Genomic DNA, 22,429 nt, shown 5'->3' on the forward strand with positions numbered 1-22,429 from the left:
TTTCTCTATTTCAAACATTCACGTGAAGTTTTCTACAAAATATTTATTGTGAGTTTCATAACTTTATTGTGAAATTTTATATGATTTTTTATTATCTGTCTTAACGAATGTATAAAATGTGTTTTGAATATGATACGTACACACGGTACGTATTTGGGATTAATCGATAATTTCCTTCGGTCCGGCCATTACTCGTCCTTCCAAACGGCCGTAATTAAGTTACACAAACCTGACACAATCTATAAGCTTTTTACGTAAATATTTCTTAGCTATAATTTTTACTAAGAATTTAAATTAATTATTTGTTGTTACTTGCCAGGGTATTGACACTGTTTACTTCGAAGCAAAATAAATGTTCATAAGCATACCTATAGTATAAGCATATATATATAAATATAAATGAATTGCTGTTCGTTAGTCTCGCTAAAACTCGAGAACCGCTGGACCTGGTCTTGAATTATTTGTAGAAGTCCAGAGAAGGTTTAAAAGGTAGATAAATATGAAAATGCATAAAAATGACAATTTTGTTTTCTCTTTGATGTGTCCCTCGACGGACGGATTCCTATTGTTTGTTTTAAGTTTATTTTATACAAAAGTTTAGGTCTTTTATTTATCGATTGATGCAATACGAAATCTGCTGGGTCAGCTAGTAAAATATAAATTTACTTTGTTTAGAATTTTTTACTTCGTTTATGTCATTATACCTTGTTCGAGATTGATGAGTACCCTCCGATGACACACAGCTAAACGTATATTGAAAAGACCAGAAGCTATTTTCATCATAAACAAAAACTTCGGTTGTTCGTTATTAATAATAATAAATTGACAGCAAAGAGCCGTGGCCGGCAGACCATCAGTCATATTATAATAAATGACGTCGGTGATGGCAACACCCTCGAATTCACGTAGCCGATTTTTCCTAGAATTCTGACAACTGAATTGACAGGGACCTGATACTTTATGGTTTATTTCATTTTTTAAATTTTATGGATTTGTATCAAAGTGACTACTATCCGTAGTAAAGATTTGAAGGCGGTAGAATTACAAAAACCGCATATGTGGGTACGATCAACCTCCCTATTTCTACCAATAGGCATTCATGCGTTCCGGTTACAAGTATCGGACGGCCATTATACGATCAAATTGAGATTTCAACCTCATTTCGTTAAAGTCGAGGTCATCTTAAACACGTAACGAGCTTATGGTTTAAAAAATGGTATGTTTGCTAATATTATAACTAGTGAACATAGAAAAATTCAATCATTGGTTTGTTAAAATCACTCGTTAGACCATATTTTGATTGTTATATGTCAGAATCCTTCCCTTAAATATTCCTTACAAAATTTGAACTTATATTGGATAAAGAACGTATGAATGCCCAAAACACGAACAAACCAACCATAGTATTTTTGTCGGTATTAAGAAGACTTATGTGGTTGTTCGAGGTTGTCTGTGCGCCACGTTTAGAATATATGTACATATACAGGTTTAATGGTAACTGTTTGATAAATAGATATATGTACTCTACTCAAATTCAACAGGTATGATTTAAGTGGAAACATAGAGAAATATGATAGAGATGAACATAGAGAAGGATGTATAATTGAAGTATAATAGGAGAAATTATCTATTGAATATCGTATTTGTGTTCGGTCTATATTATTCATACCTTTCTGTGCCTTCAGACTCACGTATGTACCTATAATCAAGTTAGTTATCTAGGTTCGGTTGGATCAACAAATTCATCAGTTTACACAAAGGTTTTGGTTCATCGTCTGAGCCGGTGCCGTATCTAGTCTGTTAATTAAACAGTCTGCATGCAATTTGCATCTCCTTGGATCGGAGTCGCGAACTTCTGATTATTTGAATAAGATTTCACGAAGCAGTATTAAGGAAATTATATTCAAGCGACGGAACAAGCTTTGCAAATAAAGGACCCTGTATATACGTGAATACAGATTGCTAGTGGTTTTCAGCCTTAGGATGTGTCCGTGATATGTTTAATTTCGACAAGATATTAGTACTTTCTCAGTACTACATTAATTTTATTTCTTAAGTGGCGATTTTTTCGCTTTGCGCTATATGCTAGGAATCCTTTTAGTCATAGCGAACCTTTTCGATTATCGACCTCTAAATTACGTGCGGAAGTTCAACGGAGTAAGTCCCTAGAGTGTTCTCGTCTTGTCATTCCGCTTCCGTTGATATAGTCGTCACCTCTGTCCACTCTCGGTAGGATACGTCGTAGTAAATATAATCTTACTTAGGGCGACACTGTGTGTTCTTTTTTCACTTAATATTTTTCCTGGTAAAGGTCCCCGGCGGCGATTACATAAACAGGATTCAACCGCGACCTTAATGCGCCTAATAAAGTTTTACGAGGGACCCTTGGCAAAAACGTGAATGTTTCAAGGCGACAATGCTTTTATCTTCTCTGTTTTACTGATTGTTTTGTTCTTTTACAATTAGACTTAGAATTTTAATACTTGGCATTATTCAAGAATACGTAAGAGATCGTTTAATGTTTTTAGGATGTAAATTATTATCTACAAATTTAAATGCTAAGTACTGTTGTAAATGTTAAGTAACGGCTGTTTGGTGTAGTGGTAAGTGACATGGTCTCTACACAAGGAGGTCGCGGGTTCGAATCCCGCCAAGGGAAGATATTTGTATGATAAATATAAAAAAATGACTTTTCCAGGGTTATGGATGTATATTAAATATATGTATGTGTATAATAAAAATCTTACATTTATTTTCCGTTATCTGGTACCTGTAACACAAGTTCTTTACGAACTTAACACGGGACCAGTTAATGTGGCGTGATCGTTAGTAAATATTTATTATTTATATTTGTTTAATATGTTTTCCTTTGATTCAGCACCGAAATACAAATGGTCTGAATACAAGATATGCTCAAACATAATTCAGGAAACGTTTCATATTGCTAAACGTCGAGAATTTGCTTAAATCGTTCCTTAGCCGGTCAAATCTTGGGCGCCGGGATGACATTGATGTATTGTCTGTTTTTTCCATGCGGGCTAATGTTATCAATTTGCGTAGAAGATTTTTTTGTGTGTCGTCGTTTTCTGAGTTTGATCACCGAACGACAGAATGAAAATTGATATCGTGTGTGACCTTTCTACACCACGAATAAATCTACACCACTGTCAATTTCATTGTATTTTGTTATTTTGTATCACAATATTTTCTTTTCATTTCGTCTACACAGAGGGGTGAGTTAATTATATTTAAACCAATAAAAATGATTGGCTTTTATTAAGTTTTATTCTCATCATATTTTTGTTGAATTGGAAGGCAGATGAGCAGCTGTTCTACCTGACGGTAAGTAGACACTGTGGCTCTTGAGCATCAGCAAATTCAGGATCAGTTATGCCGCAGCAGTTATGATAATAATTTATTTTGCTCTGGAGAATAAATTTCTAAAATAAATCACGCATTTATTAATCCAAGGACTCAATAATGGTTTGATGTCAAATATCGTTTTTGTGTTATGTACATATTTATAAACACATTTATAAATAACCTCGCAATCAAAATTGGTTACAACTTTAAAAACTTAAGTAGGAACTCAATTAAAATCTGTAATTGAGTTTATTATTTGAAAACAAAACACAGAAAACTGTTGTGCACATGAAGCATTGGTTCTCAAAATTTTATATTTAATTTTTTAAATTCCTTTGAATAATTTAAAACTTTCCTAAATAGTTTTTGTGTGTTTGTAAAATATTTTGGGTTTTATTTTGGTTATTTTATACGTGTTTATTATAGGTATACAAGTCAAAAGAGCTTAATATCGCAATAGAGCTTAAGATTTTCAGCGGAATAAAGATTATCACATTAGTTCATGCACATTATCTGTATCCAAGGCACCGCCAAGACCCTGCTCTTATGGTTTATAGCAATATTCTTATAGCAATTTTCTATGAAAATAAATTATAAATTTAATAAATGTATAGAAAATAAATTTTAATATTTCTGAAGATATACACTTTTCCTCTTCGCTCTAAAATTAGACGGAACATTTACCATTTTACGTAAACCTCATAATTTCAAACCAATTAATTTTGATCCAATTTTAAGAATTCTTCAGAAAGAGCTATAAAGCGTAGGCAATTTTATTTAACAGCTTGATTTATGCAAACACTTGTTTCTAAATGATTACGGCTGGGAGTCATGGAATTAATTCAATAAATCAATGTCAGGACATGTTTACGAGCTAACAGAGTTAATACCGGACATGACGTTTATATTATCTGTGAGTAATTGTTGGTTGCGTGTTATGTAATGTTGTTTAGCCTAATGATTTAGCCTAAATGATATTGTCGTTCCGAATCAGAATCTGCATTTCTCAAGATCGTGTGTGTGAAGATTGTTCTCTGACAGCTCGTTGCATAATTATTCAGTCTTTAGTGCTTCAGATGCTGACAGTTTTGACCAAAAGGGTAGGTTGATTGAATGATCATGCGAATGTCGCGGCTCCACTTAACAAAGGAGTTCGTAGTTTCAATTTGATTGTAATGCATGATAGCCTGCGGGATAGGACGCGGGCTGCGGGTAAAAGGCATGCTGCCACTTCAAAAGCACATTTTTTGTTATAGATATGCAATTTCAGATCAATATCAGAGCAATTTATTAATTAGCGTATAATATAATATACGAATTGTACTTTGCATAATAAGATATTTGCGTATTCAATATGCGATTATAAAATTAAGAAACACGTTTTTAGCTTCGATATGAATTAACTTAGGATCAGTCGGCTGTAAAGTTTGCGGAATACGTGGGTACAACAACATGAATGCTATATTCCACATCGATATACATACGGCACAAATAAGCATTCGACAATGATCGTTGTTTTACCTACTCTTGAGGGATTGTAGCATAACACTACTTTAGATAAACGGGTTAACATTTTTGGACTTTTATAGAAAAATATGTAAGACTAGCGACCCGCCCTCGCTTCGCTTGGGAAATATTAAATTTTATTATTGATAGCTGAGTCCTGCGATGTTACCTGCGGTTATTGTCGTACCGCGGATGACGCCGCGGGGCGAAGCTAGTCTTAAAAAAAGTTGCCTAAGTTACTCCTTATATCATTAGCTACCTATCAGTGAAACTCTCGTCAAAATCGGTCCAGCCGTTCCAGAGATTAGCCGGAACAAACAGACAGACAGACAGAAGACCAAGAGACAGACAGACAAAAGTTGTAAAAAATGGTATTTTAAGTAATATAAGGTAGTGATAGCAGTGGCTTAATGATGTATCTTCTGATTTTTAGTGAAACGTATCAAACAATCTATTCTACGGCTCATGAACTATGACTTTGGAAAACATAATTTCGATCTCTTGTCGTTAACGATGTGAAAAAGGACAAACTAACAAACTTTTGCATTTATGCTATTACTTTTATGTCGGCTTTGACTATAATTGAGTTCTAAGTTTGATTTGAAACTCTTAATTTTTTTTTGTTTTTCTCGACCAGCATTGCTGATCTGAAAACTTTCATACACGGCAAAGATTTTGGAAAAAAACATACGTACATTGCAAGCTGTGTCTCATTTTAATTTGAAATTGGCTTTAATATGATCAGTTTCATTAATAGTATTTTTGGGTCGAGTTTTTTTAAATAATGTGTGTAAGAGAATTGTTTCCGAAGCAGAAAACATAAAAAAAATTTTTGAATTAATTCTCGGGGATGTCGATCGAATTTCATATTTATTAATGAAAACTGGGTTAAGCTTTGTTGTGACTATCACGAATACTGAGAAAAATATCAATTTCATAGAACCGGTCGACACCTATTTTTTAATCAACTATATTAAATATTTGTGCTATTCTGATAGCTATAACACTGTGAAGTTTCATCAAAAATTCGCTCAGTAGTTTTTGCGTGAAAAAGTAACAAATATCCTTCCACCAGTATAAACTTCGTATTTATTTTAAATGCGAACATTTATTATTTATCATAATTTCATAAAAAAATCTCATCTTAAAGCATTTGAATAAATCAACAAAACCAACCTTAAAAGCAGTATTAATAATTTGAAGTCATCCAAATGAAGTCGGCGTGGTCTATTATAAAAATTTCAGGTGCAATCAAGCGATACAACTAAGCTGGTGTTTAAATTGCGCAAATACTAATTGCGTTGAGGAAACACGCATTTGACACGTGTTCATTTTTCTAATGAAAAAATGTACTTAACAAATGTTCACGATTGACTTCCAACGGTGAAGGAATAACATCGTCGTGTAATAAAAATCAAACCCGCAACACTATAATTTGCATAATTACTGGTGGTACGACCTCTTGTGAGTCCGTACGGGTAGGTACCACCACCCTGCCTATTTCTGCTGTGAAGCAGTAATGCGTTTCGGTTTGAAGGGCGGGGCAGCCATTGTAACTATACTGAGACCTTAGAACTTATATCTCAATGTGGGTGGCGCATTTACGTTGTTGATGTCTATGAGCTCCGGTATCCACTTAATACCAGACGGGCTGTGAGCTCGTCCACCCATCTAAGCAATAAATAAAAAAAAGAAAAAAAAACATGAACCACAATAATTGTTTTATAAATGTTCTAAAGATCGCTATTAGGTACTACGATCCTGTTTATTTTTTGCATTGGAGCTATCCTGCATTTGGATTTAAAGGGTTAAGGAGCTATTCTGCAATGATAATTTTCATATCCAAGAGCGTGTGGGGGCATAAATGTAGATTTCCCTGCACTACAGAACCACTCAGGGAGTAGACATTAAATAAACAATTAATTACTCAATGAACGGAATGGAAACACATTGTCAAATGAGTTTTGCCTTCGTGTCTGTAGTTTCTTTAAGAAGGGCTGATGTGTCATGCCACAACTATATTCAGTTAGCAGACTTGCGTTCCTGTTTCGATCTTAAGACGGCCTATAATATAATTACAATTGTACTATTGAAACTTCAAGCTCATATTTGAAGAAAGGACATGAACAATCAATTTGTATATCGCAACGTGATAATACCAACGCAACAGTATTAACGTTGTGTGTTGTGTGTCTATGGACTTAGGTAGCTGTTTAGGACTAAATAGGCCGTGAGTTTACCCATCCATTAAATGAAATGTTTAAAATAAAAATAAATAAATATATATTCACGGTAAATAAAAATAATACCACCCATCTTCTAAGCCGTGGACATGCCACATTATCTATACTAATATTATACTTACTTAATATTATAAAGAGGAAAGATTTGTTTGTTTGTTTGTTTCGAATAGGCTCCGAAACTACTGGACCGATTTGAAAAATTCTTTTTCCATTAGAAGCCGACATTGTCCCTGATGAACATAGGCTACTTTTTTTATATATTTTTTTTATTTTTTATTTTTTGGTTTCATGTGTGTTTTAATATTTCCGAAGCGAAGCGAGGGCGGGTCGCTATGATAAAATAAATTAATTAGAAATCGCATTAAGCACCAAACATCGTGAAAATTTCGTAAGTAGGACAGTCAGTGGATAATCCTGTTTTCTAGGCGCTTCGTGTAATTCGTTTGTAGAAGTTTACGCGGCGCCGCCCGGAGGCTTTGCAGGGATCAGGTGCCCCTAAAGGCTCGTTTCGATCCACAACAGAGGTCCTCTGTCACGATTACTGAAGACATTATACTTTTAAAAAGCGTCTTGACTAATCGAAAACTTGAAATTTCCGTAAACAATAATTAAACGATGGTAACAATATTACAAACGCGATATTACGTAATGTTAAATGGTATGTTTGCTGATTTCAATCGTGATATCGTCTTTGACTACCCGAATAATTTTAGACTTTTATTATTATGTGTACTTTTTGTTTATCAGCCCATTAAATTATAATTTGTAGTAATTAAACTGGTTGCACAGCGTCTTGTGATCCCGCTCGGGTAGGTACCACCACCCATTTTTTAAGTTGAGGAATTCAATTCGAACATGCCGATAAAACTTTTCCAAAATATGGTATCAATAATAACACTCTAGTTCGAAAATAGGTATTAAACAAAAATACAGTAGACAAAAAGGAAAACGGCACTGAACTCTTTTATCTTTGTCTAGATATTTCAATTTCAATGAAATAATTTTTGTGCGGCCCCTGTGGTGAACATTAAGTTAAAGTACAGAAAACTATTTTATAGCTTAGTTCGTAGTTCATGCTATTGCAATCACTTTTACGACATGAGTAAATAATGTTTTATGGAGTTAAGTTTTTGTCATAGTCATTGCAATAATCAAAATGACCATTATTAAATTAAGTAAAGCTTACATGAACTCATATCTCAGGAATAACAAAAAACAAACTAAATTTACTGGTGGTAGGACCTCTTGTGAGTCCGCGCGGGTGGGTACCACCACCCTGCCTATTTCTGCCGTGAAGCAGTAATGCGTTTCGGTTTGAAGGGTGGGGCAGCCGTTGTAACTATACTTGAGACCTTAGAACTTGTATCTCAAGGTGGGTGGCGCATTTACGTTGTGGATGTCTATGGGCTCCAGTAACCACTTAACACCAGGTGGGCTGTGAGTTCGTCCACCGATCTAAGCAATAAAAAAAAAATCTAATTTCTATTTTCCACACTAATTATTCAACGATAGTGTTATTGATAGTCTAAAATTTTAGGGATCAATTTAATCAATGATAATACAGTATTTTGTGTTGTATACCGACTATGAACAACATTATAAAATTAGGAACTATTTAGTTATTTTCCCTTTTGGTGTAGGCTGAGAACACGCTCGCGCACTGCCCAGTCCAGCACCTTTCACAGAATAAGGTAGTGGAACGAGGGAGAGAGAGCTCATCTCTATCTCCCTCTAAAGTTATGAGGGCATCTGAGGGGATAAGGCCGCGCGGCACACTAAAAGCACTCTAGCGCGCTACATGACAGCAGTACTATAGTTACTGACTACTTTATTTACATAATATAAAGTAATTTTCAGTGGCAGCTGTAATTGTCTTCACGCTCTGTTTGACAGGGCAGACACGCCTGGTCCATAGTTGGCTGAGCACGTAATCTTTCGTCAGGTGATTTCCGCTGTAGGCTGTGTTAGAAAATATCAATTCACCTATACAGCAAGTATTTAAGTGAAACATTTTTCCATTTTTTATTTATTTTTATTTATTGCTTAGATGGGTGAACGAGCTCACAGCCCACCTGGTGTTAAGTGGTTACTAGAGACCATTGACATCTACAACGTAAATGCGCCACCCACCTTGACATATAAGTTCTAAGATCTCTATATAGTCACAACAGCTGCCCCACCCTTCAAACCGAAACACATTACACGTCAAGTATTTCCAGATGGAAAACAATGTTCATTTGTAAGCTAAACGTTTGGCTAGTCATCTATTGCCGACTATGGAAGCGATCCCCTTACACCTGAATAGTAACTTTTATTTGTGAAATTTTACTAAAAAACGAATGCGAGTAACGCAAATCGTAGAATGGAAACGTTCCCTCAATCCCAGTTTGCAACAAAATCAGTTTATTTTCCCACTGACAAATTGCATTGAAGTAACAAAGTACAATCCTCCTTCGAGAATAACTTGACAAAGTTTTGGAGCATACGATAAATGATAGCGTCTGTAAGAACACGTACGTAACTCATGTTATCGGTTTGAATGGATTTTCCTTTATTACGTTGCTGAATGAATATGTAAATAACTAATGTAGGCTCAAATCTTCAGTTCTTTATATATTTAGACTTATTGAATAAATAAGCACAGTCTAATTGAAAAGGGTTGATACATGATTTGAATTTAGCACAATTAAAAACGTCTTAAAGATTACGAAATTATACCTGATCATTTCACAAAATACATATCGCACATACGATCCTATACCTAAAGTCACTTATGCAATTTTTGTTAACATTGAACTTAATATGAGAAAATACATTTTTTAATAGTTATTAGTGAGACGAGAGAGATGTCTGCTTTTACTGATAAAGTTTAAAGTTGTAGTTTAAATATTATCATTTTATTTCTATAGCCTAGCAGAACTATATAAGAATTATATAAGAAGATGTTGAATTTTCCTACGTTTCTCCTGAAAAATTACATTATTTGCATAAGTAACGTTATTGCACCGTATGTGCGATATATCTTTCCGATAACGGTGAACAACGTAATTAAATCGACGTCTAATACTTTGAAACAAATTACAAAATCCGCCCCTCAATCAAAATATATCAAGTGGGATCTAAAAATAGGAAACAAGTGTACAAAGTGAATATCCGTATTCCGTGATTATTTTCCGTGGTGTAATTCGGTTGGGCCCGCCGGATTGAGTAGCGGCGGCGACCGCCGGACGACATTATTTCCTGCACACGGCTCTGCACGGAAACATGCAACTATTTTCCAGACGAGAACGTTGCAGGAATGTAATTTGTGTCTCTCGGTTTATCTATAAGGTACCTAGATATATTTTTTAAGGGATTTTATGACCTGGTAACCAAGACCTTTAAGCCATATCTTATTTTAATTAATGACATGAAATAAAATGAAAATATAAATATGATTAATTTGAGATCAACTGAATATGGGATGAAATATAATCTCAGTAAAATGGTGGTCATTTACTGAGATTTTTTCAGTGGACTTTTTGGAGGAACCCGAGAAGTTACGTCCAGCGGCTTTGTTTCATTTTCCCTCATTTGTGCACTTTCACAGATATTAAACTGTTATTAAACTACCACTATTACACATTGAAACTTGAAGAAACACTAAATAGACAAAATAAAACAAATCACACAACTTCACTCCTTGCGTTCCCGCCAAAAAGTCTGTACCTAGATTTTGTTAATAAATTTTAGTGTATCTACAAAAATATGTGTTTTACTCTTGGCATTCATTAGGCAATAAAATATGTGTTTAGTTTAAGATGAAAGCATTGGTGTTAAAGCTTAAGTTTCATAAATGAAATTTGGCATAATAAGTGTTTCAATTTATATAGGAAATTAATTTTAAATGTGTACTTTACTTTCGAGTTGAACTATGTAACGAGGCCACCTACAAGCCGTCACCTGTTAGAGCACCGGTCCATTCCAATTACAGAGCGGTAGTCATATTTCCGGTGGCATACGATGCCTCTTCCAGCACTGTAAGTTGCCTAGGTAACTTGCTGAAATCCTATAAAGATAAAGTACACATGTGTCCCAGCTTAAACATTATGAAAATTATTTCGTAGGAGTGACTTAGTAAAATCCAGTTTACGTATAAGTCACTCCGACTTGAAAATGACTAACTTTGGTCGAGTTATTGATAACTATGTATTTGATGAAAATAGTCAATGCCATTGATTGTTCAGTTACTTTTGTTTTGTTAGTAGTTTAACTGACTTTTAATATATTAGGACGCACTGTTATTAACGAACATTAGTCTAACTCACGGCTCATTTGATGATAAACGGTGCCTAAAACATTGATAACATTATAACATTAGCATTTGATACACTTATGTAATCGTTCGAATTAGAGATGACAGTGGGAACTTGTGCTAATTCAGCATAACCTATTCTCCAAACAATATGAGTATATCACTGGAGAGCAGCGAGCTCATGTTTTCACCTACACGTGTAAATAAAATATATAATTAACGACATGTAGATGTTGAATGTGCATTATAATATATGTATTATCTTTACTTCTCGGGTTTTGTGTATTTGAAGTATAGAGATCTCATTAAAATTGTGGTGAAAAAGGTATAATGACGTGGCGTTGAATAAACAAAGAGACGACAATAAGTTCACACACGCCATTGTTCACTTTTATTGAAATTCACGCTCATTAAAACTACTTACTATATTTGTCTTAAACAAAAAAAAAATTAATCCAAGCTGCCTTGAATGATACAATCCAATTATAATTCAAATGGATAATGAAATTGATTCGATACAGATCTAGTTGCGTCGTGGAATATGTTAACATTAATATGCATTTCTAATAACCTTGTCTTGTTTCGTACGTTCAATGACGGATTAAGCCAAAGTCATTGGGCGTCTGGCCTCATTAGCAGTGACACAGGCTGCTTTGGTTCCAGAGTGCTTGTCGTAGTGTATGGCTCATTAACCAAACCACGAAATGTGACCTAAAAGTAGGCTAGAGGACCCTTCTCAAACTTGTGACTTAGAAATATGATATGTGCTCTCTATTTGGATTTTATTCAGCTAAATATTTCGTTAAATATTAGTGATTGATTTTAATTGTGATAAATAAGATATGATTCTAATATATTTCTTCCCGAATCTTCATTCTTCTTTTGAGAATACAAATATCGTTAAATTTACCGAAAAGTCCTTCAGAGAAACATTCGTTTAAAACTGAGTTCTTTATTTATCAATTATATTGTTTTATGTAAGTCATGTGTAACAAAAACGTACTTTATCTCATAATGAAATTTTTTACCAGTCAGTCCATTATGGTAATACCTAATGTCTGGCAATGACACAGCATTGTTTATTGTGAATGTCTAACTTACCCAAAAAAATTCTCATCATTCAGTTAAAACGGTACGTAAACCGTTTTTCTCGTAAAATATTATGCTTTTTACATAAATGCTTCACAAATATATTAGCGGTCTATTTCTTTCGGTTATATGTATTATAATATTTGTTTACCTGTGAAATTGCTGTTTTATAACACCTACTGGCCATTTGAAACGTAATTTATATATGACTGGCAACAAATTATCAATTCAAGTGAATTTTATTTAAAAAATATGGAATTATATTTTTCAAATTCAATCATTTTTTAATTGATAAGTGTTTTTTTTTCACTACATTTAGATCTTTTTCATTAATATGACTACGATAAAAATACGTGTAATTATAGAATATGAGTTCCGTCATAGTAGCAATGCCGCACAAATGGTTCACAATATTAAAAGGGACGTAATGAGAAGCTCGCGGATTTCTAACTAGCCTTGGTTATTCGTTTATCCTCGCTGCCCCTACCCGACAAGGATCATACTGCACAACAGACGGTATCTAAGATACAAAAGCTAGAGTTGGAAATTGGAGAATGGATGCAGTGATTAGTTTTGAAGGATGGGGTGGTTTTGTTCTATAAAAACTAAAACTTATAATAGAACTCGTGCCTCAAGGTGGGTAGCGGCATTTTCGTTATTAATATCTATAGGCTCCGGTGATATCTTAACACAAGTGACGTAATCCCGTTCACTCGTCTAAAAAATAAAATCTGGTTGAAAGCCTAACCACACTACAAACTAAAAAAAAACAATATCATTCATTTAAGTACTGTATTTTGTATAATAACAGTAAATTACTTTCATTAGTCGATGAGATTTTGCTAGCTATAAATACATGCTCTCGATAAAATTATAGATATTAGTACAAGATGGAATAATAATTATGTTTTGTTGTATGTTAATAAGGCGACGTCCTTGATATGCGGGTTCCGTGTGGGTTGGATTACTGCTTCCTAGAATGTTTGAAATATGATATAATAATCTCTTTATATTATTTCTTGTTTGTTTCAGTTGAATTGAAGACAGCCTAATATGTTTTGTTTATAACAGATGAAATAAATACATTGTTTATTTTGTATTTTATGAAATCTTAAATTACATACGTGTTTATTTTTAGAAGTCGTCATTTGTTTTTATGTTTGCTTGCTATGTTAAGTCCTACACTTTAACCCACAGACACAGCCCACTGAGTTTCTCGCCAGATCTTCTCAGTGGGTCGCGTGATGTAACTTATCAGTTATGTCTTGAATTAATGTATTTACGAATTTATTTTTACTACAGGTACACTTGTTAGACACTAGGTAATTTTTTTAATTACTTACAAATAGTATATTAAAATCTGATCAGTTAGATATAACCAGAGTTCAAATTAGAGTACATGTATATGTTTAGATACAAGTGAATTAGCCTTCTTACCTATACGGTCACGGATGTTTGTTATTTATTTTATAGCATTGCTTTGTACTGAAACAAGCTAAGGAAATATTTTGAATGACATTAGACATAGAATAAACTCTGTTCAGTACTAAACAAACAAATAAAGTGTACATATTGCTGCAACACTAAGGTTTAAGTCTCCACAATACAATTGTATCTTCACTAATTACGCTGGCAGACTTAAATTACAACGTGTTACAATTTAACCGTAACATGATATGAGGGAGCAATTAAATTTTAATGGGACTGTTTATGCAAAGTGATGTTGTGAAATGGCGGCCCATTTCTGTTGCAGACTTCTCTATAGTTAACGAAGTCGAAAACGCATAAAGGGACGGTGAATTTAATGACGGAGACTTCCCAGGGAGCGTACGTACATGTGCAGCTAAACACAGGATCGGCATTGTTCATTGCTCTGCTCCCGTTTTATGCTTTGAAATAAACTGGAGACGAATTCATGCGACTGATATTGTGGTCGTTCACCGTAAATTAAATGACACAAACGAAACGCATTAAATTGAATATTCGTGAAATAATTGGTTAGTAGAAAAATAATTGATTAGGTTTATTATACAGGGTGTGCGAGGTATATAAATGGAAAATAATTTTAATCTTCAATAATGCGAAAAGGTTAGCTCATATTTCCGAAGCTCGCAATCGGATGCAAGGATAACTTACGCCTTTCGCGCCACATGTGCAATTTGACCGCACGCATCATCATTTTATAATTGAGTTATAATTGTTATGTATATATACATTTAGTTGTATTATTATGAATAGTTTACATTTAATTGTATTATGCAATGTAAAAATATTGGTGTTTTTTTTCGTTTCGGTAAACTTAGAATCCAAGCAAAAAATAGTCATTAGGTATTCAGACAAAACATGGTAATTTCAAGTTTTGTATATCATCTGTTGACAAACTGACTCTAACTGGTTTTGTCAATTTCCTCACAGGATAATAATATTAGGTAAATAATGAAGTATTCCAGATGGTCTGTATGTGTAGTTTGGGGAGATATACGACAAAGGGAAGATCTTCCACCGAGCGGGTGATATTGCTCGGTAGACCGACGGTCCAAATGTTGTTGTTCGGAACTTGTATATATGCGCTTTATCTTGAAAATGTCGTAAGCGAGATTCAGGCATCTGTCAATTATCTTGCGTTGTATGATGGCTACCCGCCACATCACTCCCCTCCGAGACCGGAGGTCGTGTCATTTAGTTAACGTTGTCCGTGCTGAGATTAGCTTGCAAGTGCCAGTGCTGCTCGAAGTTTGCGGTGAGTCGAAACTGAGCTTGAATGCTGCGTGATTGTCGCCAGTGCTGCTTGAAGTCTGCGGTGAGTCGAGACTGAGCTTGAATGCTGCGCGATGAGGCAGTGTAGGTGCGTGCCGTAGGACCAGGAAGCGCGGTGAGTCGGCTGCGATGGTCCTGTTGAGGCTGCGATGCTGGCTTGCTGTGGGACGACTGTCGATGACTTGCTTTTATCTGCGAGAATGCGGGGATTGTGGTAGCCGAAGTTCTTGATGCGCTGATGATGAATCAGAAGGTTGCGTGTTCACATCACGTCGGGGTCACCAGTTTGGTATTCCAGATGGTCTGTATGTGTAGTTTGGGGAGATATACGACAAAGGGAAGATCTTCCACCGAGCGGGTGATATTGCTCGGTAGACCGACGGTCCAAATGTTGTTGTTCGGAACTTGTATATATGCGCTTTATCTTGAAAATGTCGTAAGCGAGATTCAGGCATCTGTCAATTATCTTGTGTTGTATGATGGCTACCCGCCACAATAATATGTATGTTATACTGTCTTGACTCATCGTGATGGAATGGTAATTTTATTACGAAGATCAGTTGCACGCTGAGGAAATGACGGTAAGATAATAATTTCCAAGTCGAATGTTAAATACGGCATGAGCATATATTTTTATAAAGGGAAAATGACTAGCAAATCTACTATAGGTAAAGTAGAAACTTTGTGTGCATATATAAATTGGTTACGGACTTTAAAATGCTACAGAAATGCCTTTGATAGGTTTAATGCTAAGGTTGGTAGATAATATTTCTTTCACGATAGATAGGGATAAGCTAGGTCTCGCTATTGGTCCTATATGGAGGTATTGTGAGGAGGACGAGGAAGAAATCTATCTTCACAGACTGTGTAACTGCTGTGCATTAGGCAACATATGATATTCACTGTTCAGAGAGCACATTTCCAGTATGTTGCAGTCCAGTTCTCTGTAGTACATTTGGGCCCAAACAAATATGTTTAATACTTCAAGGTAATTCAAAATCAATCTATGTCGGTGACGGATGTTTGTGTACAGTCCCATCACCCTTTAATGACATTATTAAATATATATATTGGACGAGAGATTAAAAAGCAAAATCATATTGGAATTCTCACATTACCTTTTGAGGAATGTTCTTTTTTTTTTTTTTTTTTATGATTGAAAGATTACTGGTGGCCCGGAGGCCTTTCCAGTTTCACCAGGACAGGTGGGCGAGCAAAGGCTCAGCCAGGAAGGGTGGGATTTGCTAACAGCTGCCCGAGCGCCTCCGAAGGAGACCTAAGTTTGAGGAATGTATAAATTATATGCATATTTGTGCATATAATAGTTAATGAACATGATATATTCATATTCATATAAATTCCCCACGGTATTTGCTTGGGTATGGAGTGAAAATCAATTGCTATGGTAGTGGCTGCGGCTTGGGTCTGTCTCTGGCATTGCTGACATCTATGAGCGATGGTAACTACATACCATCAGGTGGGCCGTATGCTAGTCTACCTACAAGGACAATAAAAAAACTTACCCTTAACTTGATTGGATTTCAGCCGTCCTTTCAACTGGGTTCACTTCGACATCTTCCTTTCTCAACGTACGTATTTGTTTTATTACCCATTCAGACGGACGAGGGTACGGCCCACTTGATTGTAAGTTGTTACCGTCGCTTATGGACATCAGCGATGCCAGGGACCAAGCCAAGCCGCTTCCTACCAAATATAATGATAGGTATTTTAACTATAAAGCGGTTGTTCATGAAGGTGGAGTTTGCTTATCTTTATTTTGTTCATGCTTACTAACATCATCATTGAATCTTCACAACTATTCCTTGTATTTCCAATACACCTATCTGCCTTCGAGAGCTCATTCAATATATTGCACACTTTTCTACCACGTATTGCCTGTATACTGCGATTTTTGTTTGCTGGAAGGAAATGCATATCTGTGTTGAGCTCGGGAATGGCAAATACCATTATTTATTTAATAATAATAAGAATTTAAATAATAATAATAATAATCAATCCAATTTTTTCTGCTGGTAGGACTTCTTGTGAGTCCACACGGGTAGGTAACACCACCCCGCCTATTTCTGCTGTGCAGCAGTAATACGTTTCGGTTTGAAGGGTGGGGCAGCCGTTGTAACTATACTGAGACTTTAGAACTTATATCTCAAGGTAGGTGGTTCATTTACATTGTAGATGTCTATGGGCTCCAGTGACCACTTAACACCAGGTTGGCTGTGAGCTCGTCCACATATCTAAGCAATAAAAAAATAAAAAAGTTGTTGACAAATTGTAATACGGTTTAGTGAAAGTAACAAAAATTATTACACATAAACTGTAAACGATTTTTTTTTATTTAAAGTGACGACGATATGTTTGCCTTGATGCGAGGTTGTTCGGGCGTTGGCGCCACGCTTCAGATGATCTTTTCATTGCCGCGGCATTTCGCTACCCTTAATGAAATCCGGCCAAAGGAAAGAAAGAATTTAATTTAAGACGAATCAAAAAATATTCAGCTGCCGCTCGCTAGTTATAAATCATTTGAATGCTAATAAATTCGACTAGCCCCCGAGCTCCAGGTGGACTGACGTTCATCCAGCTCCACCTTTGTTTTCAGAAAAAAAAAAATTGAATAATATTCTGCTCTTTATTATTAAATTCTTTCATAAAGCCACCGTTGGCTTTAGGGATTTCCTTTAATATTGTAATGGAATTTTATTTGTCTTGCGGTACGGCGCTACGGCTCTGATGAATTCAGACATATTTATACACAAACAGTCATTACAATTATCTTCTTGTTCAGCCTTACTCGAGGTATAATCTCTGAGATCAAACATTTACATTCACATGTATAGGTTTAATTAAAATGAGAGAACTTTAAAGTATTAAATGTGCGTGAAGCTTCAATTTGATAGGATTTTAAATAACGTAAAATATTGGTAATAGAGCTAAACTTGTGTAATACGTTTTGTATATAATTTTTTTTTATAGCTTACATGGTTGAACAAACCCACAGCCCACCTGGTGTTAAGTGGTAACCGGAGCTCATAGACATCTATGACATAATTGTCGCCACTCACCTTGAAACGGCAGAAAATAGGTGGGGTGGTGGTACCTACCCGTACGGACTCACAAGATGTCCTACCACCAGTAAAACAAATGTCTCTTTCTCGTACTCTATCTTTACATTAGAATCTGATTTTGTTTGGTAATCAAACTTGGTCTCTTCTATAAAGTATTTGGAGTCATCAACTATGACACTAATGAGACAATTTAATTTGTATATAATTATAATAATAATATGATAAAAAATATAATAATAGTCTAAGTAAGCGATGCATGAATAAAACATTGTATATCCTTATTAATAAACAGGTCTAAACGCCAGTGAACGGAAAGACAGTATAAAATTATTCAAATGAAAGTCGTTGAACCATGTTTCATTATTTTATTGCATAAATCTGTGACCGAACAGACGGAGTAGCTGGTGCTAAGTTGTTACTGGAGCCCGATAATGTCATAATGTGAATGCCGCCTTTCACCTTGAGGTCAAAATCTCAATTACATTAATTAATATCTAACTCATCTGTCAAGCCAAGACAGAACGTACGACTGCTTAGCAATGGATACAAGCAGAGTGTTGGTGGTACCCATCGGTGGGAACTTATTACATAAGACAACAGTAATTACACAAATTTAAAAATTACCTGAGGTTCATTTCGTTTACACTTATTAAGTGCGTAATCTATATATATAAAAATGAATTGCTGTTCGTTAGTCTCGCTAAAACTCGAGAACGGCTGGTCCGATTTGGCTTTTGGAAAATTCGGATTCCTTTTGTTTGTTTTAAGTTTATTTTATACAAAAGCTTAGGTCGTTTAGCTATCGATTGAGGCACTACGAAGTCTGCTGGGTCCGCTAGTTCCAGATAAAAATATCTTTAAGAAATGACTTTGACTTCAACATTAAAAAGCCGTAACGAATAGACAAGTATCCTTTTTTAAATGTAGTTTTTGTATACAATGTGTGCGTAAATCTATTTAAATATTTCTTTGTTGCACCCAAAATGAGATGATTCGAAGGATGCGGAAGATTTGTATCCGGGCGTCGATCTTAGCGGTGCAGTGCAATCGTCCATCGTTCAGAGCTCAGTTGCGCGCGGGACCTCGAAAAGCTTGCCAGTCCGTAGCTCTTCGTAGACGCCTACACGTTTTCGCTACGCCGTAGTCGACAAATACAATGTGCTCAGTGATTTGAACGTTGTGCCATTTATTGTTGTAAGCTGGTTTAGATTTTATTCTGATACACACACTATTTGCAGATAACTAAGTTATTCACAGTGATTCTGTACTGATTGGACATTTAGTAATCTGCATAGGTAAGATTAACTCATTGTTTTTTATCGTTTTGTGGAAATTAATATTTTTAATTAATTTATGAGTTTTATTATTTCTTAATTTATAATTTTCATAAATAATAAGTAAGCACTTTAAATAAGTATTCAATTTAACATTGCCACGTTTAAGTCTGCCGCAAAAAAATGATTTTTTTAAATTTATTTTTGTTGTTGTTTAGAGGTGTGGACGAGCTCACAACCCACCTGGTGTTAAGTGGTTACTGGAGTCCATAGACATCTACAACGTAAATGTGCCACCCACCTTGAGATACAAGTTCTAAGGTCTCAAGTATAGTTACAACGGCTGCCCCACCCTTCAAACCGAAACGCACTACTGCTTCACAGTAGAAATAGGCAGGGTGGTGGTACCTACCTGCGCGGACTCACAAGAGGTCCTAGCACCAGTGAATATGAGTTTGATTTTTTAATTTAATTTTAATGGTGTCTATAGAATTTTGCTATAGCTTGAGTGAGCTTGAATTGTTATATTAATTATTGGTATACTTTTCCCTGATTATTAGTATTCTCCTCAAAATAGATCGGAGCTTAAAACTAGTTTAACATTATTTTCATTAATTTTGCAACGGAAGCCATCATAGCCGTTCTGAACTAGGCTTTTTGTGTGTTTAATAGGTTTTTTTTAAATAGTACATGCCTATTTCACCTTGACCTGTAGTAAATACAGTGAAAAAATATTTACTCTTTTCTAAATTTTACATTGCGGATAGTGCGGAAAACATTTTCAAGACACTTTCGGGAAACATAATTTTATGTCCACGTAGTAAATGACATGTTATGATATCTATAGAAAAGGTATAAATACCTCACTGTGAGGTGAGCGATATGAATCTATATTAAATCTATACTTATTCTATATTATAGAAAAAAAAATACATAAATAGATTAAAATTTTACTTATTTTATTTTAAGAATTGATACGATTCACTTTTAAATAAGTACTTCGATATTCGTTTGAGGATCCACAAGTGATTAAGGACAGATAAATGGTATAATATTATGCCGTAAGCTAATCAAAAAATTAAACTTTTAAACGAAAAATCTAGAATACATTATAACAAAATCATTTTCTTCGAAGTTCGTTTTGCGCAATTATTGTGTGATTTAAGTAATTTGATCTATTTGAGATTAGTACATTTCCAAAGATCTCTCGGCGTCTCATGTATTTATCACCTTTGAGGCTGAAGAAAATGATAAATAGCATTGATGAGCTTTAAGGATCCCAGTTGTATAAACATATTATTATACTACCATTTTGCTTTATGTTCCATAGTGAATATATAATCTACTACATAATATTTGCATACCGACAGACGAACTCTCAGTGCATTGTCCACCTTGGGAAATTACGTCACAGCTTCAGTTCAATTGGAATCTATATATTAATACGTGAAGCAAAAACTTTGTATCCCTTTTTACGAAAATTGTGCGGACGGAGGAGTATGAAATTTTCCACACTTATAGAGAATATAGAGAAGAAGTGCACAATGCTTATTTTTTTTTAAATAATGCATAAAATATATATTAAAGCAATAAAGAAAACATTACACACACTACATACCATGTATTTGACGCACACACGTATGCATACTATTTATTGTCAAACTTTTGTTCTTGACGTCTATTGTCAAATTGAGAATAGATTAAATATTGTTTGTCTTTGTTAATATTTTTTATAGTGTAGTCTTGGCGAAATTTGTGATTATAGAAGTATAAAATACAATCATAATAGTGTACAAACTTACAATTCCAATTAATTATAGTCGAATTTCGACTACTGCGGGACCTCTAGTAATTGTTACTATGTACTCGAGAACAGAACGCATGATTTTTCGCCTTGTAATTAAGAAGGACAAACACAATTTACCGCAAGTGATCAAGATAAAAATTATGTGGAGAAATAGAGGAACTTAGGGAGGGACAATACCAAATTATAAAGGGAAGATCTTCCACCGCGCGGTTTTGCTGTTACTCGGCAAATGATATTAAATCCAAACTTATTTTGTAAGTTAGCTCGATTCAGATTTTTGGCGGGCTCATTTTATTTCGTGATAGATACGCTATATAATAAATGAACATGGTTATAGTATTAGAAAAAGTTTTGTGTTGTTGCATAGACGGGTGAGAACAAGCACACGGTTCACGTGGTGTTAATTACGACGTGAGTGCCATCGTACCCTTTATTTGTACTAGATGATGACCGGTTTTTTTTTGATAACGCCATCTTGTTGTGTCTTTAAAGCGGTTAGTTGCCCTCAATTAAGAAAAATAGTATTATTATTCACCAATAGATGTCGGGAAGAGTTGATTATTGAAAACACGAATAAAACAACAATTTCTGAAAATAAATCGTAGCTAGATCGATTTATCGCCCCCGAAATCCCCTGTATACTAAATTTTATGAAAATCGTCTGAGCCGTTTCCGAAATTCAGATTATATACATATATATTAATATACAAGAATTGCTCGTTTAAATGTATAAGATTTTATTTTTGGTTGAATGCACCTATCTTTTAATTCATAGTCGGAGAGTCTAATATCGCGTGAAATCTTCACTGTTAATAATAATTTCAAGTAGTTTTAATTTTACCGTATATTTTTTGATATCTCAGTTTAAAATGGAAAATTAATAAAAAATTATAATTACAGCGAGAATGCGATGATTCCGTTCATCCCTAGGGTTTTAAGTTCAATATCACTTTATAATTTATATGTACAATTTTTAAAATAATCAAATTTTAAATTAGATTTGAGTGGAAATCTGA

General features: G+C 34.7%; 1 protein-coding gene across 1 annotated transcript in view; it reads left to right on the plus strand.

Annotated features, from left to right (window-relative positions):
• Positions 1-19,399: 19,399 nt before the first annotated feature.
• The window catches only part of LOC101742276 (uncharacterized), a 49,076-nt gene continuing 46,046 nt past the window's right edge, over positions 19,400-22,429 (plus strand). Inside the window, exon 1 of the mRNA XM_021351834.3 lies at positions 19,400-19,627. The gene's annotated coding sequence lies outside the window, so the exon portion shown is untranslated. The remainder of the gene's footprint in view (positions 19,628-22,429) is intronic.

This window comes from Bombyx mori, chromosome 22, assembly GCF_030269925.1.
Source record: "Bombyx mori chromosome 22, ASM3026992v2".
Classification (NCBI taxonomy): domain Eukaryota; kingdom Metazoa; phylum Arthropoda; class Insecta; order Lepidoptera; family Bombycidae; genus Bombyx; species Bombyx mori.